We start from the raw sequence: 25,960 nt of genomic DNA on the forward strand, positions 1-25,960 counted from the left end.
GCCTGATAGATCCAGTGTCTTTCAACGATCAGGGTCAAACCCCCACACACACACAAATGGAAAAAAAAAAGAGAGAGAAAGGGAAACACAGCTAGAAATTCAACAGATTCAACTGTTACCCTTTATAACATGCTTTTGGTTTCATATATGTTGGTTTAATGCATTAAATAATCATAGAAGTTTTTATTTACTAAAGATTGATTGGTTTGCATTAGCCTTTAGAATCTATTAGTTACCTTTTTTCCAATCCCCCATCACTTAGGTGTGATACTAACTGAAGAAAGGTGTACAAAAATTAAACACATCTGTGTTGCTGAAATCTCCTTCAAGGTTCTTGAAACCTTGTTTTGTTTACAGTGTGTTATTTCAGGGTCTTGTTTACTATGATTTAATGGTAGTCATTCTCATCATTTTATGCTAATACACGTTACATACAAAAACATGGGTAGGGCCTCTTCCTCAGGATTTTAGCCAAGTCTGCTATTGTAAGTGCTGAGAGAGAAAGACAAATCTGTTAAAAATCTGGTAAAACCGTAAATGTCTTACTCCAAATCTTCAGGTGTCTTTGACAATGCTAGGAGATTTAAACCACTACATTCTGGTTTAAAATGCAATTTTCAAATTGACACTCTCCATTAACAACCACAATATGTTCAACTTCAAAACCCTTCATAGATCCACAACAGATACGTGTTCTTCAAAGCAGGGAACATAGGGATGAAGCTGTCTGTTAAGAAGGGCAGTTAAAAAGATAAAGTACTGGGAGGTAGAGTGTAGGTAGCTATAAAATACAATATAAGCAGACCAAAGTAAACAGATTAAAAAAAAAAAAAACCTTCTTACTGTAAAGGTGCAGCAAAAAAGGTGAAGTCATTTAACAGTGGAATAAAGGAGACTATGAAGAGAATAAAATGTCTGAACAAGTGGAAGGTCTGTCTGGGCAGGGAGTACAGAAAAGATCACAAGCTCTGTTAACTGGAAAAAATTAATAAGGTCAAAAAGTTATTCCTCAGTAATCTTTGCTAAAGAATTACAAATAGTAAATACTCTTTCAAGCACTGTGTGAGTAAGAAACTTACCAGGAAGTCTTAATACTGACAGATGTTCAACACGTTCCTCGAGCACTCACAGAAAGTAAATCTGTAGAAGAAAAATTAAATTAATTCTCTACATTAGTGTTCCTTGTGTAGTAGCTCCCACACCAGAGCATTTCTCCCCAGAGAAAGAGGAGGAACTGCTTCAGAAAGAAGCATCAGTAGAATGTGTTGAAACAGCTAAGTTGAATAGTATCACAAGATATCACAAGATCACAAACCACAAGAACCAGCTGTACCCACCCAGAAACTAACAGAACTCCACTGTGAATTTGCTGAAGTGTTAAGTAATAGGTTACACAAATCAACCTCAGTATGGAAGGAATAGAAGGAGATGAAAATGGAGGAATGCAAGGCAGTACAGGTCCATAGGTTTCCTATTTATACCAGGCAAACCTGTAGAAACAGCAATCAATAACGGAACTTGAATGGCATATAGATAAATATGATATACTGGAGAAAATCAACCTAGCCCCGATAGATTAGAGACATTCCTCAGAAATTACTAATTAGATAAATGAAGGTATGAATAAGGATAGAAAAGTATGCTGATCACTTAAGATACTTACTCTTCCCTTCAAAATACAATCAAGTCTCTCATCAACAATCATCACATTGCTAACAAAGCATTTTTATTTATTCCTTACTCAAAATCAGAGTAAGCGCTCAGATTTAAATGAAAAGGAATAACTAGAGAAGCCCGCAGGGATCTTAAATTTTGGTATTCAAATATGATTAAGTGGGATGGAAAAAGAGAGCAAAGTGACATGGTTTTTTGGTTACCCAAAACTATTCAGGGTAGTAAAAAGAAAGAAAAAAATTACTGCAGAAAGTTGTAGAAAAACCTCATGGTACTAAATGGCAATATAAGTAAAAGCTCATATAGAACAAAGCATATAAGAAAAAAAAAGAAATAGTCCTTCATCTGAGTAGACAACAAAAGCCTTTGAAATTATCTATAGCAATTAAGAAGAGATCATGGAGAATGCGAGCTAGATCTGTGCTGTAGTTAAGGTGCAGCAACAGTGGGATGGCTCCCTAAGGGATGCTGAGCCTAGAGCCACCAGGGATACCACAACCAGCAGGGCAGGACCCTCGTCAGCCAGGGACAATTCCACAATCCACAAGCAAAGGAGCGGGATAGATCTAACCAAGAGTCCAGGACATAAAGCAAGCATGGTGACAAGGTCAAGCCAGAAAGCAAACTTGCAGGTCAGGGTTAGGATCAGGTCCAGTGATGAACGGGCAAGGCAGGGCTGAGGTCAAGCCAAGAAGTCAGCTCACAAGTTGACATCCAGACCAAAGGGGCTCTAAAGCTAGGTACAGACATGGCAGTGGTTAAGCTGAAGAGTGCCTACAGCATAGTTCAGACAGACTAAGGCCAAGAGCTGAGTGGGAATAGAGTTTTGGGGTCCATGGGTGTGTGTGGAGGCTCCAGGTGAGGCAGGTTAGGGCTATTAGGGCACTGACACCACAGTGTCACACATACCACACAGACCACAGTTAAACAGTAGACCTCACTAGAGGGACCTGTGCCTATCAATTGTATGTGTTCAAGAACAGATTAGACAAAGTCAAAGAAGAGAAAGAAGCCCAATGAGACAGATTAAATATAGTGATGCAAATGTTTCTTTTAGTTCAGGAACTCCCATCCACTGCGTGGCTGGCAGCTGTGGTCATCTGTATGTCCATGTGAATGCAGGTACCTATGTGGTCACATGCTCCTTCTGTGAGCATCTACTGCTTGCTCACATGAGATAGACCCCTAGGCTAGCTGGGTATTGTGCCCAGTTCATGGGGACATTTTTGTATCGGGTTCAAATGGGAGATAAGAGCTGGATCATGCCACTATATGCTTCACTACCATTGTGAATAGTCATGAGCACTTGAACTATGCTGAAACCTAACCTGCCCTTTTGCTAAGCTCCCCTGCTTGCTGAGATTGTTTGCACAAGCAGAACCAGGAAGCGAGGCCTATGGGTTATGTACCCATTCTTCTGTATTTGAAAGATTCTTCCTTCTAACTTCATAAGAAGGGAACAATTAGCAGAAGAAAACCTCTTATTCATTAAAATATGATTTCTTTTGATACCAATAAATTATTAAATTCTCTTTTACTTATGTCACTTGTAGACAAAATAGTACCCATTAACAACAAAATAGTACAGATATTTGAGTGTCAGATTTAAGCACAAAGCAGCTAACAGTTTAGTGTGAAGCTGAATGGCTTTTTTTGCCCACATGTGGAAGGCTTTCCAGCCAGTTTTTGGGAGCATCTACTGACTCCAGAACATCATGTAATAGCATATTTCCTCTTCCCCAGATGCTGATCACTGCTCAGAGTAGAGCTAATGGCAAAGCAGTGAGGTTTTCTGTTTCTGTTTATTCACTAGTGACTTAGATCATTCCCAGTATGCCTGAACACACCCAGAGGGTCAGACTCAGAGCCCTGTGTTTCAGGAGAGCATCTCACAGACATGGAAAAGGCCCCCTATTCTGCTCTTCGTGATAACAACAACAAAAAACCCCAAACTAGTAGAAACAGTCTGGTGGTCTACTTCCCCAGTGCCACATCTCTGATAATGGCTGGACCTGAATGCTTCTTCAGACAATGCAAGCATCAGCCTTCATCCACTACCTGCTTAGGTGTTTGCAGTGGTAGACACCAGTCTTGGACTCCATGCATCTGAGTCCCTTTTTTCACCAGCGTCTGGGTCTTGAAGAGCACAGAAGCACTTACCTTGATATAAGTGTAACAGTTTCAAAGCTCTACATTAAGTCAATGGCTGCAGCCTTATTTCACATTTTTCACTTCAGCTGGACAACTATAATGCTCTGGTGGCCACTTTCTTTCAGCGTACAATTAACCAAACACATTAAGGTAGGAAGAGAAGGAATGTATTTCCTTCTGCAGTGTAGGGATTTTCAGCATCTGGCTGCAGTGAGTGATGAGGTGCTAATGACATGAGTAATTGTCCTGACTGGCATGAAGATCCCTCTTCTTTAGCTCTGTGCTGTGCATTTGGAGCTGGAAAGGAAGGAAACCTCTACAAAACCCCACCCCCAATGCAAGTCAGTTTGACTGGCAGGTTTGGGATTGTCACTTGCTCATTAATCAGGTTCATCAGCTGGAAATACTCAAGCCTGCTTCACGCCCTGCCATTTTCAAAGGCTTCAGACACTGCTAGAACAGAAGCCTTTCCTGATTTCAGTGGCTTAAACTGTAGTAACCCAAAGTCTGAAATGCTTCAGACCAGAAAAAGGTTTCTGGAATTCTGTTACAAGGTACTTACTTGAGAATTTTGTGTGCTTTAATATATGAGGACAAAGAAAATAATCTAATATTCTCATCTGTCATTCATTTACGGGCTATGTTAACTGCTTTCACTCATCTTTGTCTCTGAAAAAGGTTATGGCCTGACAGAAAAAAGAATACACTTTTCAACATTCTTATTGATGTTTGGTCGTACCTTTAAATATTCTTTATAATAACCAATCACATTTTGAATTCTGTTAGTATCTTGACCTCAAGAACTTCCTAAGGCAATAATTTCCTCAGTCTAATCTTATATTGCATAATGTAGTTCCTTGTATTATTTCAAACTCTTGACTTTATTCATTAACTGTCCTTTATTTTTCTGTTAGGAGATGGGGAGAATATATATTTCCTAATTATCTCCTCCATATGACTCTGTATTTTACATATACCTGACATTTCTTCTTCTATTTCTCTCCTTGTAGCAATAGTGCCCATGATCAAAGTTGGCACAGGCCATGTGCCACCAACAGATTTCTGGAGGAGGAAGATGCCACCAGTATGAATTTCTAGTTCTAGCTCTACTTTTGCCCTATTTTCTTCCTCTGTAAACCAACCAAATGTTCTTCCTTCCTTTCTCTTTCAAGAGAGACAGCTGAACCTGTTAGAATCAGAGGATGCATAAAAGAATGAAAACCATTATTTTTGTCTGTGCGCTACACTGGAAAGCACTGCTCATAGACCAGCAGTTTCAGTTAGCCTGAACTTTAATCATCTCAACTTTCACTGTGAAAGTTCACAAGTGAACTGCCTAAAATGCTATGAGAATACCACTTCTGCAGGGAATCTAATTTTTATGGAAGAAGAGATACTGGGCAGAGAAAGAGACATCAGTTCTCCTGTTAATAAAGCCCCTGAAGGCCCATGTGTATTTTTGGGTCCAAAGCATTTCAAAGGACTCCATGTCTGTGGGGGTTTTTGATGTGTATTTTGGATTATTTTTTAAATGCCTTTCAGTAGTACTCAGTATAATCTTCTCCATATTTTTTCTAGGAACTGAGGCTAGACTAACAATTCTGCAGCTTCTGTGGCCTTCCTTCACACCCTTCTTGTATATTGGAATAACAGTGGCTAACCCCAGACAGCAGGGGCCTCCCCAGACTCCCAAGACCTATGGTAGATGAATATTTTAATATTTTTTGTAACTTGCTAATTGTTTTTTTTCAAGTGCAGGAGAGGTTTCAGAAAAAAAGCCATGGGATTTATTAGAGGATTCCTCTACAGTTAAGGTAGTGCATTTACAGTTAAGTGCTTTTACTCTTCCTCATGGTTGTTTTTGGAACTGGCGTTTCAGATCGACTCATGTTAGTACATGCAAACTGGCTTGAAATGTTAAGACCATGTTTGAAGATTCTTTCTAGAACTTGGAATAACATATTTGTCAGAAAAGGGTGATAATTTTTTGCTTTAATTGATTAGAAGGAAAGAAAATAACACTTCCCTTCATTTTGTTATATTCTAACAATATTTGCTGGTATTTGGAGTCAGGGCCCAAGCTTTTCATGGCTACCTGTTCAGTAGTGTCTAGATTGCAAAGAAACACATAACAGTACCATTTTCTCCTCCTAATCAATGCAAGCAAAGGGGCCATTTTTTACATCATTTAAGCTCTTTTGTCAGAGAAACTCATTACAGGGTTGGCCCCCATTCTGACATTCTAGTAGCAACTCCTTCCCATAACCTGTTGGTAACTTGACCCTTGAAAATGTAAGAATCCTGTTTCCAGGCAGACTGCATTAATGGGTTGAGTAGCGCCCATGTTCCCAGGACCAGGTGTATTCAGAGAGTGAATGAAAGACTCAACTAGGATTCATTCATTTTTGTGTGCTTAATCTGAAAACCTCTTATCAAGGTTGAATAGAGCACTTGCACATCAGTTCAGGTGATTTTCTGTCTCTGTAAATTTGTGTGAAAGAAATTGTCCTGTTAATTGACGTGGAAAAAGAAATCATTGCAGAAGTTCCTAGGCCCAGCATTGGCCAGAACGTAACTTATACATCATGGCTCATTCATGCACATTTTTGCCTCTCAGACAGCTGCAGTTAATGAGCTGAATACATGAGACAGCTGTTCATGTCTTATCTCCAGGTAACATGAAATTTCCCATCCTTTCCATTCTTTTTACATCTCTGTGGTTATTTATACACAGTTACCTATATGCAGAACAGTCTATTATTATTGGTGCCAACTCTAATAGTGTGATATCCAGGAAATTCAAGCATGAACTGCAGCCTTGTTCTGCTACTTGCTGCATAAGTACAGACCAGAAAGGACTCTGCTCAAAAACACCAGCATAGGCGTTGAATATGAGAATAAGATAAATGGAACATACAGACAGACAAAGGAAAACAAGGAAACACGGGGACAAGAAAAAGGAGAGTTTATATCTTTTCAATATTGTGTTGGCCGGCCATCTAGATCACAGAATCTTATCTCCCTTGCAAGTACCTTTAGGCAGCTATTAGTTTTTCCATTAGCAGTCTTGTCAACAATGAATCAAGCCCAGCTGCCCACCCCACCCCCCCGCCCCCAATATGTCATATGCTTAGCCACACCTTAGAACCCCATTATTACACTCTCTCCAGTTTCTTGATAGCTGGCTTATAATGGGGGCCCCAAAACTGTAGACAGCATACCAGATGCAGTACTGAACAGAAGGGAGTGCTTACTGCCCTGGACCTGCTGTCTGTACTCTTGCAAGAGCAGCCCAGGATGTGGCTGATGTCCACCAAGGGTTCCAGGTCTATATAAAACCATGTTTGTACCACAGAACGATTAGCAAAAGTAAAGCAAATTAGGTACAGACACCTGGTGAATTAGAAAAACTGCTGTCATAACTCAGCTGAGTGAAAGAGGGAGCTACCGGCAGGTCACCCCAATTTGGACAGAGCAGGTGTGATAAGCTTTGGTGCTGAGGACTGGCAAACTTGGTACAGAGCTCATGCCCTGTTATTAGTAACGGCAATGCTGTGTTACAGGGATACATGCTTGTAGTATGACAGGCAGACTGGCGTGAAGTTTCCTTTCTTCCTCCACCCTTCTCAGTCCAGCTGCTTTTCCCCAGTATGGTATTTTTTGAGGGGAAGTTGTTGGAAAATGTTCTGATGACTATGTTGGAGGGAAAGCTGTGATGTTTTTTATAACACTGATTTTCTTGCTCTTTACACCTGGACTCAAGTGAAAGCATGGGTGTAGTAGCCAGTAGACAAAGTCTTTTAGTCAGCAGGGGCTGAAAAGTGCCCTGGGCAACTGTAGCAGTGCATAGTTCATGATGTGCTCAACACACCTTTGAAACTAAGGACCTTGCAGCGCAGTAAATCTGTGCATTTGTTTTACAAAAGTAAATAACAGCTATGAATCTCCTTCTCTGGAGCATGTTTTACTGAAGCCATAAAATGTTGCAACACAATCTGCTTCACAGCAAACCTAAGGTAAAAGCCAAATGTGCCTTACGCCGTGAAGGCAGAGCTCTGGAGCGCTGGTTCGCCAGGCTGTCACAGTGCAGGATTGCCATCTGCAGGGCAGCCTGGCACCCGGCTCCTCGGAAGCTGGTTGGTACATGGTCCACATATATGTCCTTCAGAACCGGAGGAAAGGAGAGCACTGCCGCTGCCAGGGCAGAGGAAAAAAATGCATGTATCGAAAGTGCACCTGCATCAAAAAAAAAAAAACCTGTCGCTCCACAGAGACACAGAATTTGCAGCCAGCTTGACACAGAAATTGCTGTTACAGGTTTCCTAAACATCGTCCTACCCACTGTACTACCTTGCATATTTTATGAATATGTTGCCGAAGATGCAGAAAGGAGATGAACAAGCTCAGGAGGTCACCAGCAGGATAGCTAACCTCTCCTTTCCATTACAGGAGTCACATCACTCCATCCTGTATTTATGCCGAAGTCACTGCAGTAGCATACGCAGCCTGTTTTCTTTGCAGGTATGCTTGTCAGTGGGGAAGTACTTGCACATCAATCTATGCTCTGGTAACAAATGTCCACTTGTTGTCACAGCAGAAAAGAGAAGGGGATAGTCTGGTCCCTAAGGACAGGACAGGGTTGCATCAGGCTTACGTTCTTCTTCTGTCTCCTCCACAGACCCAGTATTATTTTGGACAAGTCACCTCCATGTTCCCCATTTGCAGCACCAGAACCAGTCTTATTTTTCTCTTGCCCTTGCACTGCAGGGTCTAGGTGTTTAAATGCCTGGAGAGACTCCTAGTCTTTGCATCTGTACTGAACCTATAAAAATGCTTGTGGTCTCCCACTGCCCTGGACCTGTAAGTGAATAAAGCAGTGACATAGAATCATAGAATCATGGAATGATCAGGGTTAGAGGAGACCTTTAAAGATGATCTAGCTCCAACCCCTGTCCTCCTTCCACCAGACCAGGTTGCTTATAGCCCCATCCAACCTGACCTTGAACACTATCAATGATAGGACATCCACAACATCCACGACATCCACAACTTCTCTGAGCAATCCGTTCCAGTGTCTCACCACTCTCATCATAAAGAATTCCTCCCTTATATCCAATCTCTTTCAGTTTAAAACTGAACTCATCCATCCTCTCACTATACTCATTGATAAAAAAACCCTCTCCATCTTTCATGTGGGCTCTCATTACGTACTGGCAGGCCACTACAAGGTCTCCCTGGAGCCTTCTCTTCTCCAGGCTAAATGACCCCAACTCTTTCAGCCTGCCCTCACAGGGAAGGTGCACCAGCCCTCTGATCATCTCCACAGCCATCCTCTAGATCCTCCCAAGAAGGTCCATGTCCTTCTTACACTGCGAATTTGAGAGCTAGATGCAGTACTGCAGCTGTGGTCTCACCAGAGCCAAGTGGAGGGGGGACAACCTCCCCTGACCTGCTGGCCACACTTCTTTTGATGCAGCCTAGGATGCAATTGGCTTTCCGGGCTGCTAGCCCACATTGCTGACTCACATTCAGTTTTTCATCCACCAATACTCCCAAGTTCTTCTCTGCAGGGCTGCTTTCAATCCACTCATCACTCAGCCCGTACCCATGTTTGTGATTGCCCCAGCCCAGGTGCAGGGCAGGACATTATACTTCGCCTTGTCGAACTCCATGAGGTTTGCCCAAGCCCCCCATCTCTAGCCTGTCAGGTTCCCTCCGGACAGCATCCAGTCCCTCTAGAACAGGGGTCCTCAAACTTTTTAACCAGGGGCCGGCGCGCGGATGAAGTGGCAGGCAGTCATCTGCGGCTGCTTGGTTTTCCCCCCCAACCCCCGGCGGGGGCGGGGCAGGGGGGGGTCTGTAAATACTGGGGGCTGGATTGAGGACCCTGGGGGGCCATATCCTGCCTGCCGGCCGTAGTTTGAGGATCCCTCCTCTAGAGTATCAGCCTGTCTTGGTTTCAGCTGGGATAGGGTTAATTTTCTTCTTGGTGGCTAGTGCAGTGTTGTGTTTGGATTTGGTGTGGGAACTGTGTGGTCAGGGACTTTTTGGTTTCTCAGGCATTGCCGGCAGGAGAGCTGGAGGGGCACAGGAAATTGGGAGAGGACACAGCCAGGTCTAACTAACCAAAGAGGTATGTCATACCATGGCATGTCATGCTCGGTTTATAAGCTGGGGGGTGGAGAAGGGGGTGGTGGTGGCTGGGACTGCCAATCGTTGCCTGGGGGCTGGCTGGGCATCCCTCAATGTGTAGTGAGCAGTTGTATTGTGCATCACTAGTTTTCTTTTCTCCCTTCCCTTTGCATTTCATTCCTCTCCTTTTCTCATTATAACTGTTATTGTAATCATTGCTATTGTTATTTTGTTTTTATTTTATTTTAATTATTAAATGTTCTTATCTCAACCTTCTAGTTTTACATTCCTTTCTGATTCTTCTCCCCACCCCTCTGGGTGAGGAGTGAGCTGCATAGTACTTTACCACTTCATTACCACTGAGGTTAAACCACAACACAGCTACAGGACCCAGCTTGGTGTCATCAAGCCATGGTACTTGTGTCTAAGTTAACAATAGCTATCAGAACTACAACTTGTCAAAACCACTGAGAAACACAGAGCTGTCTTCACAACTTTATCCTGATTGTATACCAATAGCCACTGTCCTACACAGCGCTTTGCTGTTAGTCTTGCACAAACTAACGAGTATCTGAACAATTGTATAGTGGCAGCATAGCTACACATGGCTGTTACACAGGACGGCAGTTCCCCATATATGTTTCTATGAAATAATCATCCTGATTTATTTACATGACTAGTCCCATCTCATTAGTTGGTCCTAACCTTACAGACACAAATATTTCAATAACCACCTCAAGACCAACCTCAAGCAAATATACTGGAAAAAGAGATCCTAGCATGAAAAAGAAAATACAAAACAAAATTTGTTGCACTATGAGAGAGCGATCCTTCTTAACTCTATACCAGTTTGCACACCATCAGAATAATCCCGGCTGAAATCAGTGACTCTACAATAGCTGAAGTGTTAATGCCTCACTAACCCTTGACAGGAAGATCACAGCCTTTTGCTGCTCTTATTCTGCCCAGCTCTTTCTACTGATATTTGTGGTAACATGATGTAAAATAATCTCAGCTATCCCGAAGCTGTCAGTACATAAGAACTTTTGTAGAAATGGGCAAGACCACTTGCAAACTCCTATGTGTGAAATGATCCATATCATGAGCCATACATTATCACAAGTTTCTCCTTTGCCTAGTAGTGTTGCACTGTAACCCTGCTGTAATGAAACGTGACACACACCACTGCTTCTTGCATTGCCAGACAGTGAGCAGTGCCTTTTCCTCAGTCTGGTTTTGGCAGAAGGAAATGAGTTATGTGCAGGGAAGTTGTTCAGATATCAATGTGGTATCGCATTAACCATATTTGAGCTGTAATTGTGGTCCTTGCTTTCCTAGAGTTTCTGATACAGGTCTTCCTATGGTTCTATAGCTCTGCCACAGCTGACAATAAAGGGGTGAACTATGTATTTCTGTGTATTTTGCTGTCAAAATTGCTATTAATGCCCCATAAATCAGCAGAGCCACACCCCCATTGAAAGCATAAATCAGTACCACAGGAAGGATTTGAAGGATCAGTTTACACCTCCAGTGCTAGATGTTACGGTGAACAGATGGAGTACTTGGTGGTAAAGCACCAAGTACAGCATAACATGCTAATGCACACCTCTGTGGTACAGAGACTTTGCAAGCTCCCATATGACACAAAACTACCCATGGTCAACAACAATTCATCATCTGTGGAATTGATCAAGTGCATTTTGGGAATGCACGTGCAGGAACACACATACAGCTTATAGCCATAGATTTACATTACACTACTAGCATATCTAGCACTGAAAATAGGTCTTTAATTTTTTAAAACTTCAGTAACAACTACTTAAGTGCACAGCCTTGTTTCATCTGAAAATGCATGTAAGTATGCAAAAAAAACTGGGGATGCATTAGGAAAAGATGGACTTAATGCAGAGGAATCTGTAAAATCATGAGTGACCTGAAGATCTGTGGTTCTCACTGAAGAAAAATTAGATCAAGATAATCAGGAAGCAGCTTCAAAACATGCCAAAGGATGTACATTTTCATATAGGTATAATCACACTGTAAAGTATGTTTCCAGAGGGTAAGATAGAAGCCAGAACTGAAAATTTATTTAATATGAGTTAGATAAGGCAGACACATAGAGGATAAGCCTCTAGGGCTGTGAGTGGTGATCTGGGCATAATTTTCACTTCAGGAAACCCTTCAGCTGCCAGATTTGAGAGGCTGGGATTCTAGGCGGCAGGTGAATCCTGTACATTACTTTTATGTACATTACTTTACATTATCTCCCCAAGCATCTGCTCCTGTTTCTTTTATTCTTGGGGTGTGTTGTCCTGAACTTGTACTGAGCAAAGGCCTCTCCAGCTCAAGAGATGAGTTAAGGAGACAAGCAGGCAGCCACAGAGCCATAGCTATGAAGTGAGGAGAGGGACCACAGGATTAAAAATAATTTTTGAAGGTGAACAGCTAACACAAATCCAAGTAGCACACATTGTTCCTGGAGGGTACTGGGGAATTGCTGCTTGCTCTCCAGAGGGACTCTGGTCAGACATGAGGACCCAAGGCTCAGAAAGAGACCACAAAAGTGCCACCTTAGCAGGTTTTAGCAGGTCCAGGTGCTTTAGATGGCCAACCGGTTTGTTGCATTGCGGGGGGAATGGCGCTACAGCATCTGAAGGCTGTGGATGTGGATGACAAGGGAGAACGCAAAGCCACAGTTCTCTGAAGGAACCAGGAGAGGACTGCATTGGGGAGCAGGTGTAGTGGATATGTACCAGTGTCCCTCCAAACACAGAACAGAGACACAGGGCAACATTACTGGCGGTTCCCGAGCTCAGACATGGTACTGCGTGTGAGGGCACCCAGCTGACCAGGCACACAGAGCTGTCAAATGATCTCCCATGGTGGGCCAGGAGACTGAAATGCCAAAGGCCTTCGGGAGTGCGTAATGCCAGGACCTGGTGAGAAACTGAGAGGGGCGTTTGGCTGCAACGAGAATCAAGGGTGACAGCGTTAGGAAGACTAGGAAATTTACCAATCTTACAGTGACTTTGGTCTATCTTCTGTCTATCTTTGCTGTGATACTAATCTGTAGGTTATTCTCTAATGGAGGCTTTAGTGCCCAGCAAGCCACAAGGATCATGATCGTGGGAGACCTTGATCTCTGTCAAGCCACTTCAAAAAAACATGTCTGATGGCTGGTGCACATAAAGACACAAAGAAGTCTGTAGTCAGAAGATGCATGTTGAACAGTTTCCTAGGCACTGAAAGGCCTTTGTAGGGGAGGAAAGTACAATGTGCTGGTAATTACTTGAATGACAAACAACAAATGCCTGTGGCCCTATTTCCTCAGAGCAGATTAGTGTTTTCCATATAGTCACACGCTGAGGGACAATGACTGTTTCTATTTTTTGCCATTTTTAGGTAAGGTGACTCTCCTGAATACTTTGCATTTGTCCACTGGGCTTTAGTGGCTGGCACATCAAAGACTGAAGCTGGACATTAGGTAAAATGTTTGTTCCCTGCCTGGAATCAAAAAGCTCTTTCATGAAGCATAATGATATCAAAAGAGAGGGTAAGAGAATGATGTTCAGTGAAGCTCTGAGAATTTGTGGTTTAACCCCAGCTGGCAGCTCAGCCCCACACAGCCACTTGCTTCCCCCTCACACACCCCATGACAGGATGGGGAGATTTGGAAGGGTAAAAGTGAGAAAACTCATGGGCTGAGATACAGACACTTTAACAGGCAAAGCAAAAGCTGCACATACAAGCAAAACAAAGCAAACCAAGAAACTAATCTACCAGGTCCCACGGCAGACAGGTGCTCAGCCATCCCCAGGGCAGCCGGGCTCCATCACGGTGACGGGGGCTTGGGCAGACAAACGCCATCCCTGCCAGCGCCCCCCCTTCCTTCTGCTTCCCCAGCTTTCCATGCTGAGCGTGACGCCGGATGGTCGGGGCCGTCCCTGGGGCCAGCTGGGCTCAGCTGTCCCGGCCGTGTCCCCTGCCAGCTCCTGGTGCCCCCCAGCCCGCTCGCTGGTGGGGTGGGGTGAGGCGCAGCAAAGCCCTTGGCTCTGTGCAAGCCCCGCTCAGCAGCGACTGGAACAGCCCTGTGTGATCACTTTGTTTTCAGCACAAATCCAAACATAGCCTCCATACTGGCTACTATGAAGAGAATTAACTATCCTAGTCAAAACCAGCCCATGAAATTCTCAACAAAATTTTTCAAGCTGGATAATGTTATATCTGAGGAGTGTTGTACCCCCAACTCAATTAATAACTGATACTTTTACCAAAACAAAAAATTTCAAAAATCTCAAAAATCCAATCTAAATATCACAATACCATTTTTCCACGGGCCAGAACAAGTTCTTGTCAATTTGACCTTTTTTTCAAGTTCATAGCTTTTACTGGTGAAGAAAGTGAATTTCACTCAAAAGTTGCTTAGGCTTAGAAGAACTAAGGATTACAGTTCACTCAGAAATTTATAATGCAATTTACAGAATCATATTCAGTAGGTCTTCTATAGTCCTTCCTTCTTTCCTGTGATGGTTTAGAGAATCATAGATTATCTCGAGTTAGAAGGGATCCATAAGGATCATCAAGTCCAACGCCCTGCTCTTCACAGGACTACCTAAAATTAACCCGTATGACTAAGAGCATTGTCCAGATGCTCCTTGAACTCTGACAGGTTTGGTGCCCTGACCACTTCCCTGTGAAGCCTGTTCCAGTGACCAGCCGCTCTCTTAGTGAAGAACCTTTTCCTAATGTCCAGTCTGAACTTTCCCTGATGCAACTTATTCCATTTCCTCGCGTCCTGTTGCTGACCACCAAAGGAGATCAGCACCACCCCCTCTGCTGCCCACCCTGAGGAAACTGTAGACTATGATGAGAGCACCCCTTCTCTCCAGATTGAACGAATGCTCCTTCTAAGTCTTGACCTCGAGACCTTTCACCTTCTTAGTCACCCTGCTGTGGACACACTTGAATACTTTGATCATCTTCTCATATTGAGGCACCCAAAACAGCACACCAGTGTAGTGTAGGGCGGGAAAATCACCTCCCTGGACCAGCTAGCTATACTGTGCTTGATGCATCCCAGGACACGGCTGGCCTTTTGGGCTGCCAGGGCACCCTGTGGACTCATATTCAACTTGCCATCAACTCAGACCCCCAGATCTCTTTCTGCAGGGCTGCTCTACAGCCTCTCATCCCCCAGTTTGTAGATGTAACCAGGATTACCCCACCCCAAGTCACTAATTCAGCACTTGCTTTTGTTAAATTTCATGCCGTTGATGATTGCCCAGCTCTCTAGTCTATCCAGATCTCTCTGTAAGGCCTCTCTACATTTGAGTTAGACTCAATGAGTGAAGTTTTAATGCCCTGATACTGTTGAGAAACCTTTTCCATCCATGATCACCAAAGGAAGATGCTGTCTGTGGTGCCTGATTGTCAGAGTTCAGTGATGCATGTTTCCATGCCAGCCCAGGAGTCCTGGGAGGAACAGCCTTTGCCCAGCAGCTCATTACAAAGCTGGTCAAGCTCTATTGGGAGCTCTGCTTTGGATTCCTGGCACGGCCCTGGTGTCAGCAGCCCAAGGGAGTAGTTTTAAAGTAGTTCTGGAAAGTGTCACAAAGTGGGACCACTCTTCACGGTTTTGGTACTGCATGGTATGATGAGTACTCTTGGTTTGGCAGATTCTCAGTCTGGGCAAATGAGATTCTTTGAGGAATTCATTTCTGCTGATAATACTGTGATTCATTGTGAAGGATGGTATGTTTTAAATCACTGGAAATACCAGTACTTTGTGATTTTTTGCTGGGTCTTATTCAGCCAGTGTATCAGAGGCTTAGAGTGACAGGTAAAATAATCCTGCAGAGCAGAGTCCATACTGCATCTCCAGACTTCTAAGTCCCTCTGTCACCATGTGAGGTCTGACTTACAGTAGTAGTTAATAGAAATTTCCCTTCAACAAGGAAGGGGAGAAGTTCTGTCTTCCAGGAGGGGTGACCGATACACTAGAGGGTTGTGCTGCTGTTCAGAGGGACTTGAACAGGCCAGAGAAATGGGTAGTGGGGAACCTCATGAAGCTCAACAAGAAGGAATGCAAAGTCCTCCATCAGGGCAGGAATAACCCTATGCACCACTACACCAGCTAAAAAGCAGCTGTGCAAAGGACCTTGGAGTCCCTGAGGACAGAAGCAGACTGTTCATCCTGAAGAAGACTTAGGGAGGAACTTAACAATTTGTAAAAATATCTTAAGGGGGGAGTGTTATATATCTATCACAGGGACTAAGCAAAATGAAGCCAGACTTTTATAGATGTTGCCCAGTGACAGGACAAGGAGCAAGGAGCACAAATTGAAGTGTAGAAAATTCCATTTAAAAATATTTAGTAATTGAACACTGGAACAGGTTGCCCAGACAGGTGGTAGAGTCTCCATCCTTGGAGATATCCAAAACCTGGCTGCACACAGTGCTGGGTAGTCTGCTCTAGCTGACACCTGCTTGAGCAGGGGTGTTGGACTAAACAGTCTCGAAAGGTCCCTTCCAACCCCAACCATTGTGTGATTCTGTGACTCATAGCAGCTAAGAGCAAACTCCTAGTTAAGTTCCTAGCACTGATTTTGAATTTTTGGTGCAACCTGGGGCCAGTCTTTCTTTCTGACACGGAGACAGAGGACATCTGTAGATTACGAGGGTGTTATGAGGATACAGTTATCAGCAGACATGAATCTTACAACCTGTCAAAATAAAGTGTGGAAAAATATGTAAGTGAGGTAATTCTATTAGCTCATAGCTGAGCTAGGAGTGTTTGTAGAAAACAGCCGTGCCAGCCCTAAGCCTTGCAGATCCAAGAAAACTGTACTCTCCTGTGAGGACAGAACGGAACTCTTTTTCTTTCTGGCAGGATGGCAGCAAAACCAACTCTTTACATAGGGAAATGACAGTGAGCAGAACAAGATCTCTCTAGTACCATGCCCTCTCCTTCTTCTCTTTTGTCAATCAGATATTGTGTATACAAACCTGTTAATCAAAGAGACAAACTGAGCAGGTTTGTAAAGAACAGCAAGGAAGACAAAATACCTCCTACAGTGTCCTGGTTTTGGCTGGGATGGCGTTAACTTTCTTCCCAGTAGCTGGTACAATGCTGTGGTTTTGAATTTAGTGTAAGAATGTTGGTAACACAGTGATGTTTTAGTTGTTGCTAAGTGGTGCTTACCCTAAGGTAAGGACTTTTCAGTTTCTCATGCTCTGCCAGTGAGGAGATGCACAAGAAGCTGGGAGGGAGCACAGCTGGGACAGCTGTGGGAACTAGCCAAAGGGATATTCCATACTACAGAACATCATGTCCAGTATATAAACTGGGAGGAGTTGTCTGGGGGCTGCTGATCTCTGCCTGGGGACAGGCTGGCCATCAGTCAGCAGGTGGTGCACAATGGTATTGTGCATCACTTCTTTCTTGGGTTTTCTTTCTCTTTCCTTGTTGTCTCCCTTCCATTACCATAATAATAATAATAATAATAATAATTTATATTATTTTATATCATATTATGTTACATTACATTACATTATATTAATTTCACTTATTAAGCTGTTATTATCTAAACCCATGGGGTTTACCTTTTTTCATATTCTCCTCCCCATCCTGCTGGAGAGAAAGGTTGGATGTGAGCAAGCAGCTGTGTGGTACTTAATTGCATGCTGGGGTTTAAAAACAACAGTCCTTTTTGGCACCCAATTGGGGCACAAAGGGTTGAGATAATGATAAATCTGACAAGAACATGTTTAAACAAATTTGTTATACGCAGTTGTTACATTACTTTAATAGTTGCTGGCCACAGTATTGGTTTATTTGCTCTCAGAGTTGTTGCACTCCTCCTCACAGCTGCATCATGTCACACCTTACTCGCTGTATGTTCCCTGTTGTGGTGTTTATCATCTCTGGGGGCTGAGCTATGGTTATCATTTTTTTGTACTTTGCAACACGGGGTTATGATATGATGGAATTGCTGGTTGAAACGGATCCGGTCTGTGCATGAAGCATTGTCTTCACTGTACTTGGGGAGCCATCTACTGGAAACTGTTGGTAATTACACCTTTAACCTTTCCTTACCAGAGAGCCAACCTATGGAGTAGACATCTTACCATATCTTCCCTTTCTCCTCCAGACTAATTACAGCAGCATTTGAGAATTTAAATTTTTTTTAATATCCTTTGGATGTTGAAACCAGCATGATCCTGTTATTAGGAACTGTGAATATGGTTTAGGTCTTGTTTAGGATTAAGCAACTATTTGTGGCTACTCTGACGCCTGTGACAAGGCATTGTGGCTACTCAAACCCTGGCAACAGGCACTGCAGCTAGTCAGACTCTGGGCGATGCAGCTGAACCAGAGGACCAGCCCATGCCAGTATCAATCACCTCTATACACAAGAAGAAATGCACACAAAAGAAAGTTCATTTTGCAAAGGAGGATGAAATAGGGACGTCACAAGAAGGAAGAGATAGAACAAGAGGTAACCACTCAATTCCTATCCCTGAGTGAGCTGTGCGATATGCAAAAATATTTCAGCCATCATCCAAGTAAGCACATCATCACCTGGCTGCTCTGATGCTGGGAAAATGGGGATAATGGGGATAATAGCCTGGAATTAGAAGCCAGGGAAGCCAAACAGCTGGGATCACTTTCTAGAGAAGAGGGCATTGACAACGTGATTGGAAAAGTGGCAAAAGCCTTCAGACTCTAAAGGAAACTTCTGTCAGGCATGAAGGAAAGGTATCCCTTCAAGGAAGATGTTGTATGTCACCCAGGCAAGTGGACCACCATAGACAGAGGTATCCAGTAGCTGAGGGAATTAGCCATGCTAAAGATGATTTATTATGGCCCAAAGAATGTGCAGTCACCCACAGATCCAGGTGAAGTCCAATGTACATGACCTATATGTCAGAAATGTGTATTGAGTGCACCATTGCTGTATGTCAACTCATTGGCAGTAATGAGCTGGAGAGATGAAGTCGCACCACTGGTGGATGAAGTGGCTCACCAATGCTGGCAACACAAAGAAAATTTCTCTTCCTCCCTACATACTTGCACCTTGGCTGTAGAAATACTGTTTGAAAAGTGGGAAAAACTGTTCCAGGAGTTCCAGCAACAAAAGAGGATAGGTCTTGCTACATACCTGCACAGACCCGTATCTCAGCTATTAACAGTAATTGTTCTTTTGCTCGAGAGAGGATACAGAGGGTACACACCATAGGGTACTCTGTGGTTATACATGCAGGACCACAGACAGGACAAAAGGAAGTGGGATGGAAAATCTACCTCCACCCTGGAGGCACAGGTATGTGATTTGCAAGGAAAAACAATCACAGATGGGGAGTCTTCCAAGAGTGTTGCTGCTCCAGTCTCCAAAGGGCAGTTCCCCAGACAGAGTGGAAGTGCAGATCTTACGTCTGATTGTATGGAAAGGAATTATAATCCATTTTTATAAGAAGTAAGTGGAGAATCCTATGACCAGTACTAGAAGGGCCCTGCCTCCAGCTGGATGGAGGAGAGGGACAACCAGCTTTACTGGACTGTGTGGATCTGATGGCCTGCCACGTCAGACCCACAGGTGTAATAAGGCTCTAGTAGATACTGTTGCACAGTGTACCCTAATGCCATCAAGCTATAAGGAAACAGAACCCATCTGTATTTCTGGAGTGACAGGGGGATCCCAACAGCTAGCTGCATGGGAGGTTGAAATAAGCCTGACTGTGAATGAGTGGCAAAAGCACCCCATTGTGATTAGGCCAGAGGCTCCATGAATGCTTGGCACAGACTATCTCAGGAGAGGGTATTTCAAGGACCTGAAAAGGTACTGGTGGTCTTTCAGTACAGCTGCCTTGGAAACAGAGGAAATTAAACAGCTGTCTACATTGCCCAGTCTCTTGGATGACCCTTCTAGTGTGGGGCTATTGAGGGTTGAAGAATGACAGGTGCCAATTGCTACTACAAAGGTTCACCGGCAGCAGTACCGCATCAATCGAGCCTCCTCGATTCCCATCCATAAGCTGATTGATTGACTGGAGAGCCCAGGAGTGATCAGCAGGGCATGCTCACCCTTTAATAGGCCCATATGGCCGGTGCAAAAGTAGTAGCGAATGGAGACTAACAGTAGGTTATCATGGCCTGAACAAAGTCACACTGCCATTGAGTGCAGCCTTACCAGGCATGCTAGAACTTCAACATGAACTGGAGTCAGACACCCGAGTGGTATGCCACAATTGATATCATTAGCACATTTTTCTTGATCCCTTTGGCACCAGAGTGCAGCCCACAGTGCACTTTCATTTGGAGAGGCATCCAGTACACCTGGAATCGACTGTCCCAGGGGTGGAAACACAGCCCTACCATTTGCCATGGACTGATCTAGGCTGCACTGGAACAGGGTGAAGCTCTGGAACACCTGCAATGCATTGATGATGTAGATTCATGTGGGGCAATACAGCAGCAGAAGTTCTGAGAAAAGGTAGAAGACAGTCCTTCTGAAAGCCAGTTTTGGTAAGGTCAAGGGACATGAGCAGGATATCCAGTTTTTAGGAATAAAATGGCAAGACTGGCATTGAACCACAACATACAGGAAAGTCTGCTGCATTAAGAATGCAAACAGTGAACAAGGTAGAGTAAAAAAGTGCAGCAGTACAGTGAGTGTTCAAAAGCATAAGGATGTTTGACATTTGCCACTGCAAAAGGCCTCTTCTTGCCATCTCCAGTCCACACACTTTGTTTTTGCTTTGTAAGGAACCTGGTGAAGGCCGGCAGAAGTGGTAGTCCTCAGGGAAGCACATCTGCTGTGATTCCATTGACTGTGACAGATGAGGAGGATGTAAGTGCTGCGCAGTGCTCAGCAGCATTTTGAATGAATTGCATCTTGGGTTTGAGGGAGCTGCTGGCATCTTTGCAGGATGCTGTGATCTTTGAAAGTCTGGTCTTTGAAAGAAGGTCTTCTGTGATAGGGGAGAAGAAAATATCATCCATCTTCAAAAAACGCCAAAGATCTGGGGAACTACAGGTGAGTTGGTTCTCCTTTGGTGCCTGGGAAAATCATGGAGGGAGTCCTCCTAGTGCACATTTCTGGGTACATAAATGAGAATGTGACTGGCAACAGCCAGCAGGGATTTACCAAGGGTAACTCACACTTGACGAATTTCTGGGATAAAATGACTGGATTCATGAACAAAAGGAGAGCTGTGGATATCAATTACATTTACTTTACAAGGCTTTGAACACCATCTCCCACAATACCCTTGCATCCAAGGTGCCAAATTAAGGCCTGAGGCACGTTCAGCTTTGGAAGTCCCACCTGAATTATTCTTTGACAGTCTGACCTTTCCCAACAATACAAGCAGAGTGGTGATGCACATCCCTCAGTGCAGGTGTCCTGAAAAACTCTTCTTCATTCAAAATGTGTTCTTTCAAACTGTGTGTAAACAGCTCTTATTCTGCCTCCAGGGATTATGTTTACTATCCCCAAGATAAACATGTGTTTAGAGCCTTAAACACTGAGCATTACCAATAGGGCAACATGTTGCTCAGAATGCTGGAGGATAGTGTCCCTACAGAGGCTGAGCTCCCGAAGGCTGCCACAGCCTTCCTCTCTGAGTGGAAATTTGCAGTGGAAGAGACATAAGACCCTTGCTGTCTGACACCCTCCCCACCTTGCAGGATGCTGCTAGAGGAAGCCTGGCTGGCCCAGTTTTGCTATTCGGTCCTTTCCATTAAACACACTTGCGTTAGTAAGCCCAGCATCACAGACCCACACTGGTGAAAAACCTGTCACTAGGCAACATGAAACTCCACAGTGGCATTCCAGTTCCTCTCTGATGAAGTCAACAAGAAAAAGAACACGGCAACAGTGGGTTTCTAACTTTATTTTACATTTCCTGTTTATTGGCACCTGCAACGTGAAGAGAGATGAGAGAAATGTGGCCAGAATTTCTGAATGATGCAAAGAGAAGATGGACAGTAAAAACAACTCCATGAAAAAATAAAGAGAAAACCAAGAAGTGCTAGAATGGAGGACAGAAATTAAGGGAGCAATAACTACACTTGAAGAGTGGTGGAAAATGAACATGGATATGGTATGCTTCTTCACACAGAAGTCAGCATTCCAGAAGAAGAAAAGACACACCAACATAAGGCAAACAAACCAATACCAAATTCAGGAACATTATTACTTAGGAGGAAATTATGTATTCCTAGGGAGAAACATACCCATTAAAAACTGGGAGAATGTAGCAGGCACTGGCAGTGATTTTACCTTGCACCTCTCAGCATATGAACTTCCTTTTTTTGCTTTAGATTTGCCAATACTAAGGCGCTGGACTTACGATTGATCTATACCGCACGCATGTCTATTACATGTAGAAAGTCCGGATTTACACAGTGTTACTGTCAGAAGGTACCGTAGCTGTCTAGCATTTTGTCCATGTCCCACAGGCAGGTAATTTCTGCCATTATGGGTAAATTACTCCCCCCAACACGTGGCCCTAGTTCAACCATATAATTTTTTTCTCCATCTTTACCCCCACATTTTTTCCATGTGAAATAGCCAGTTGTGGTCAGTTTCCTGTGGCCCACCCCTGTGTAATTACAGTCAAAGCTGGCAGGCTGATGCCTGAAGAGCCTGAAGAGAGGGACAGTGGGAACTGCCTACTGCCAGCATAGGCGAGCAGCAGCTGTTTGTCATGTCATTCATCTGCTGAGTACCCAGGGCATACCATAAAAGGGGAAATACTCCTCAAAAGAGGCAACTGAAGTAGAATAAAAGCAGAACAAGGAAGCTGAGCACAGGTCTTCAAGACAGTTATTAATCATGCCAAAGATTAGGTGAATGGGACAGGCAGAGTGCCATAAACTGAAGGCCCAAAGCGTTCTACTTCAGTGAGTTGCCAGGCCCATTCATTTTCTGTCAGCTCCTGTCAGAGCAAAGGCAAACTCCCCGAAAACTATGAAAATGCTTCTCTTCTTTTTCCAGAGCCTATTTTCTGGAAGATCTGAGCATGGAATCTGCATAGACTGGAGCCTGCTTGATCTTGCAGCACACAGATGCACTGCATATCTGAGGTACCTGTCTCAGCAAAAACCTGCCAGTCTTCTGCTTACTGGGGAAGCTGGACCATGCTGGAGACAGGTTACAGATGGCACCAGGGCATGTTGTGCCACAACCTCGCACTATTTTCCCACCTTGGATTGTTTTCCCCATGTCTTGTTTCTCAGAGTTGCACAGCCTTATAAGTCATAGTGGACTGAAAATATTTATAAGCTGACCTACCTCACAGCAAAGCAAATACTGACATACCCATGTGCCCCAGAGCTCCCACTGAAACGTGGAAGGCTAGCAAGTTTGAGGACAGGGCTCAAAGAAACAGTAAATTTGCATGCAAGGGAAGAAGGACCAGATCTGCCTATGCCCAGGCCTGAGTGGGCACTGGTGCTAAGCATTCCTGCACCTAACAAATCAAATGTTCACAAGTAAAATACTGATATGCATTGTGAAGCACCCTGGAAATTTATTCATAACACATTAGAGATGCCATTGGTTATAGTGCTTTGTACAAAGGAAGTAAATGGTAGGAATTAATTTAATTAGCATTAGGCTCGAATGACAGGTTTTTCCTGACTGTTTTTGTCAGCAAGGGGAGGCTGCTCCAGACAGGATGGAGAGTAGTGTCAGGATCGTACGCAGCAGCCCCAAGGACCTGCAGGTGGCCAGCAAAGGAGGTTGAGAGAGGTCAGCCCCAGCCCTAGTTGCCAGACAGGTCCACAGGAACAAGGTAGTCCACGGCCAAGCAAACCGAGGCCAATGTCCACAAAGTACACAGCTAGGCAGGGTCAAAGCTGTGATGCAGCCAAGACCAGGAGCCAGGGTGAAAGTCTGAGCCTGGTACTGCGTGAGGGGCAGCCTCAGCAAGACATTGCCTTTCACACAGCTCTTTCCCAACAATGTTGATATCAAATGATCAATAAAACTGAATGCATTATTAGCAGTTTGACTTTAAGACAATTAGAATGAGTTGTTAAGGGTTAATTCAGGCTACAAACACTTTGTAAGTCCTGCCAAACCTTTGTTAAGTACTGGCAAATATTTTTGTTTAGAAAAGGAACTTCACAGAGGAAGCACTTCCACAAGATAGATGAGCTGACAGGAAGCTCGTCACAGGCAGTGGGCTCAACAAAAATAGAGGAAAGGTGATTTTGTGCAGGGGAAGATCCCAACTACCGACTCAAGAAACTCAGCAACCCAAAAAGAAATGGAGATTGAGCATGAGCACTAATTAACATAGGAAGCAAGAGGATTACTTAACAAATAGGAAACTGAATACTAAAAAATGAAAGAGTTGTGTATCTTGTAACCAATGAAGGCTGATGCTTTTGTTTGTTGAAATGTATAGAAATGTTTAAATACAGTTTTGACAATTGGGGAGCTAGGCATTTGTGGGTTACCACCTAGTTCCCTACTTTTCACAAACTAGAATAAAGAAATAAGGAATACCTCGACTCAACGTGTGAATTGGTGCTATGCACCAGGCAACAAATGCGCCTGTGGAACAACAGTGTGATCTCAGTTGCAGCTGCACCAGGCCAGGGATGGCCTCCAGCATGGGCAGCCAAAACTGGTGAAGCCAATGAAGTAAATGGTTTAATAGCTGCAGCCGAGATAAAGGAAGCTCTCTGGCCAGGGGTACACCCAAACCCCTGCTCATTCTTAACATGCAGGAAAACTGCCTACAGCACCTCATGAAAAACTGAGGAAAACAAATAACAAGAAAGACCTCACACTTGAAGCAGAATCAGCACCAAAAGAGTGTGAGACAGGATGCTTTAAACTTGTACTCTACAAAATACTAAACTATGCAAAACTTCACAACGAACTTTAAAAAGTTGCAAATGCTGGAAAAATTCCTGAATACACTCTCCTGCCTTAGGGCTGATGCTGAGTCACAGCATCTTTGTCTAAGGTGCAATGTCAGGTTCATGTGTTTCAACCGCCTTTGCTGGCTAGGAGTCATTATTATGACATCAGGGAAAAAAGCCCTGTTTTTGAGACCTCTTTGCTGCTTTGCTTTATGTTGCCACATTCAATTAACATAGCTAGGTTTCTGAAGTCTTATTAATTTTTCATCATTTTATGGGTGAAATGAAAAACACAAATCCTAGAAGATCCCATAGTAACAAGTAATTTATCTCACAAACCTTTACAAGACATCAATGCATATCAAAGGCAAACGTGCAGTAGCATGAACCAGAGAACATTTATCTTTTAATTTATGGTAGTGTTGCCTACTTCAGTGCTGGAGCAGCAGAGGGAAAGCAGCTGCAGCCCCTGAGACAAACCCAGGAAAGTATCGTTTCAGTTGTATTTGGCTTAATTGCATAGTCAATATATATCAGGATCCCATTTTATGCCTGGGCCTGAAAATATTTCCTCTTGTTCCAGCACTATTGAGTGGTTTGGCAATCCTTCCTTTTTATGTTGCTATGCATGCTTTTCTACCCATCCTTCACAAAATGCCAGTTTAAATCCCATCCTCCTTCATACACCTCCTGCTCCTTGTTACTGCATGATACCTCTGGCAGTTGGCAAGCATGCACCTCCTCCCAGGGAAGCCCCACCACACAGCTGCTGCGATGGAGAGACGGGACGCTGCTTGATGCAAGCAAATGTCAATTTATTGTACACAATCACGAGTTTATATGTATTTTCAGAAGCTGTCCGCTTTAAACAATTTAAGCTAAGCAATACATACTAGGCAATCCCTGACTGGTGGTTAACTACAAACAAAGGACACTTTAATAAGTGTTTACAGTCATCAATTAACAGCAAGGTGTTACCTCTCCTTGGTACCATCCTTGGCACCATCCTTCCCCCACTCCCCTGTCCTCTCTCGGCAGGACTCATCCTGTTGATTGTTGTCTACTCACATTCCTTGTCCTCCCAGGGTTCGTGACCTACAAGCTCCAGCACATTCCCCTCAG

The 25,960-nt window shown here is 43.7% G+C and overlaps 1 long non-coding RNA gene across 3 annotated transcripts in view; it reads right to left on the reverse strand.

Moving 5' to 3' along the window:
• Positions 1-25,960, reverse strand: part of LOC308067642 — a 52,987-nt gene that overhangs the window by 22,315 nt on the left and 4,712 nt on the right. For all 3 annotated transcript variants that reach the window (XR_013929683.1, XR_013929684.1, XR_013929685.1), the window contains exon 2: positions 1,080-25,604. This is a non-coding gene — a long non-coding RNA (uncharacterized lncRNA). The remainder of the gene's footprint in view (positions 1-1,079; positions 25,605-25,960) is intronic.

The sequence above is a fragment of the Falco punctatus genome (genome assembly GCF_963210335.1).
Source record: "Falco punctatus genome assembly, chromosome: 7".
NCBI lineage: Eukaryota > Metazoa > Chordata > Aves > Falconiformes > Falconidae > Falco > Falco punctatus.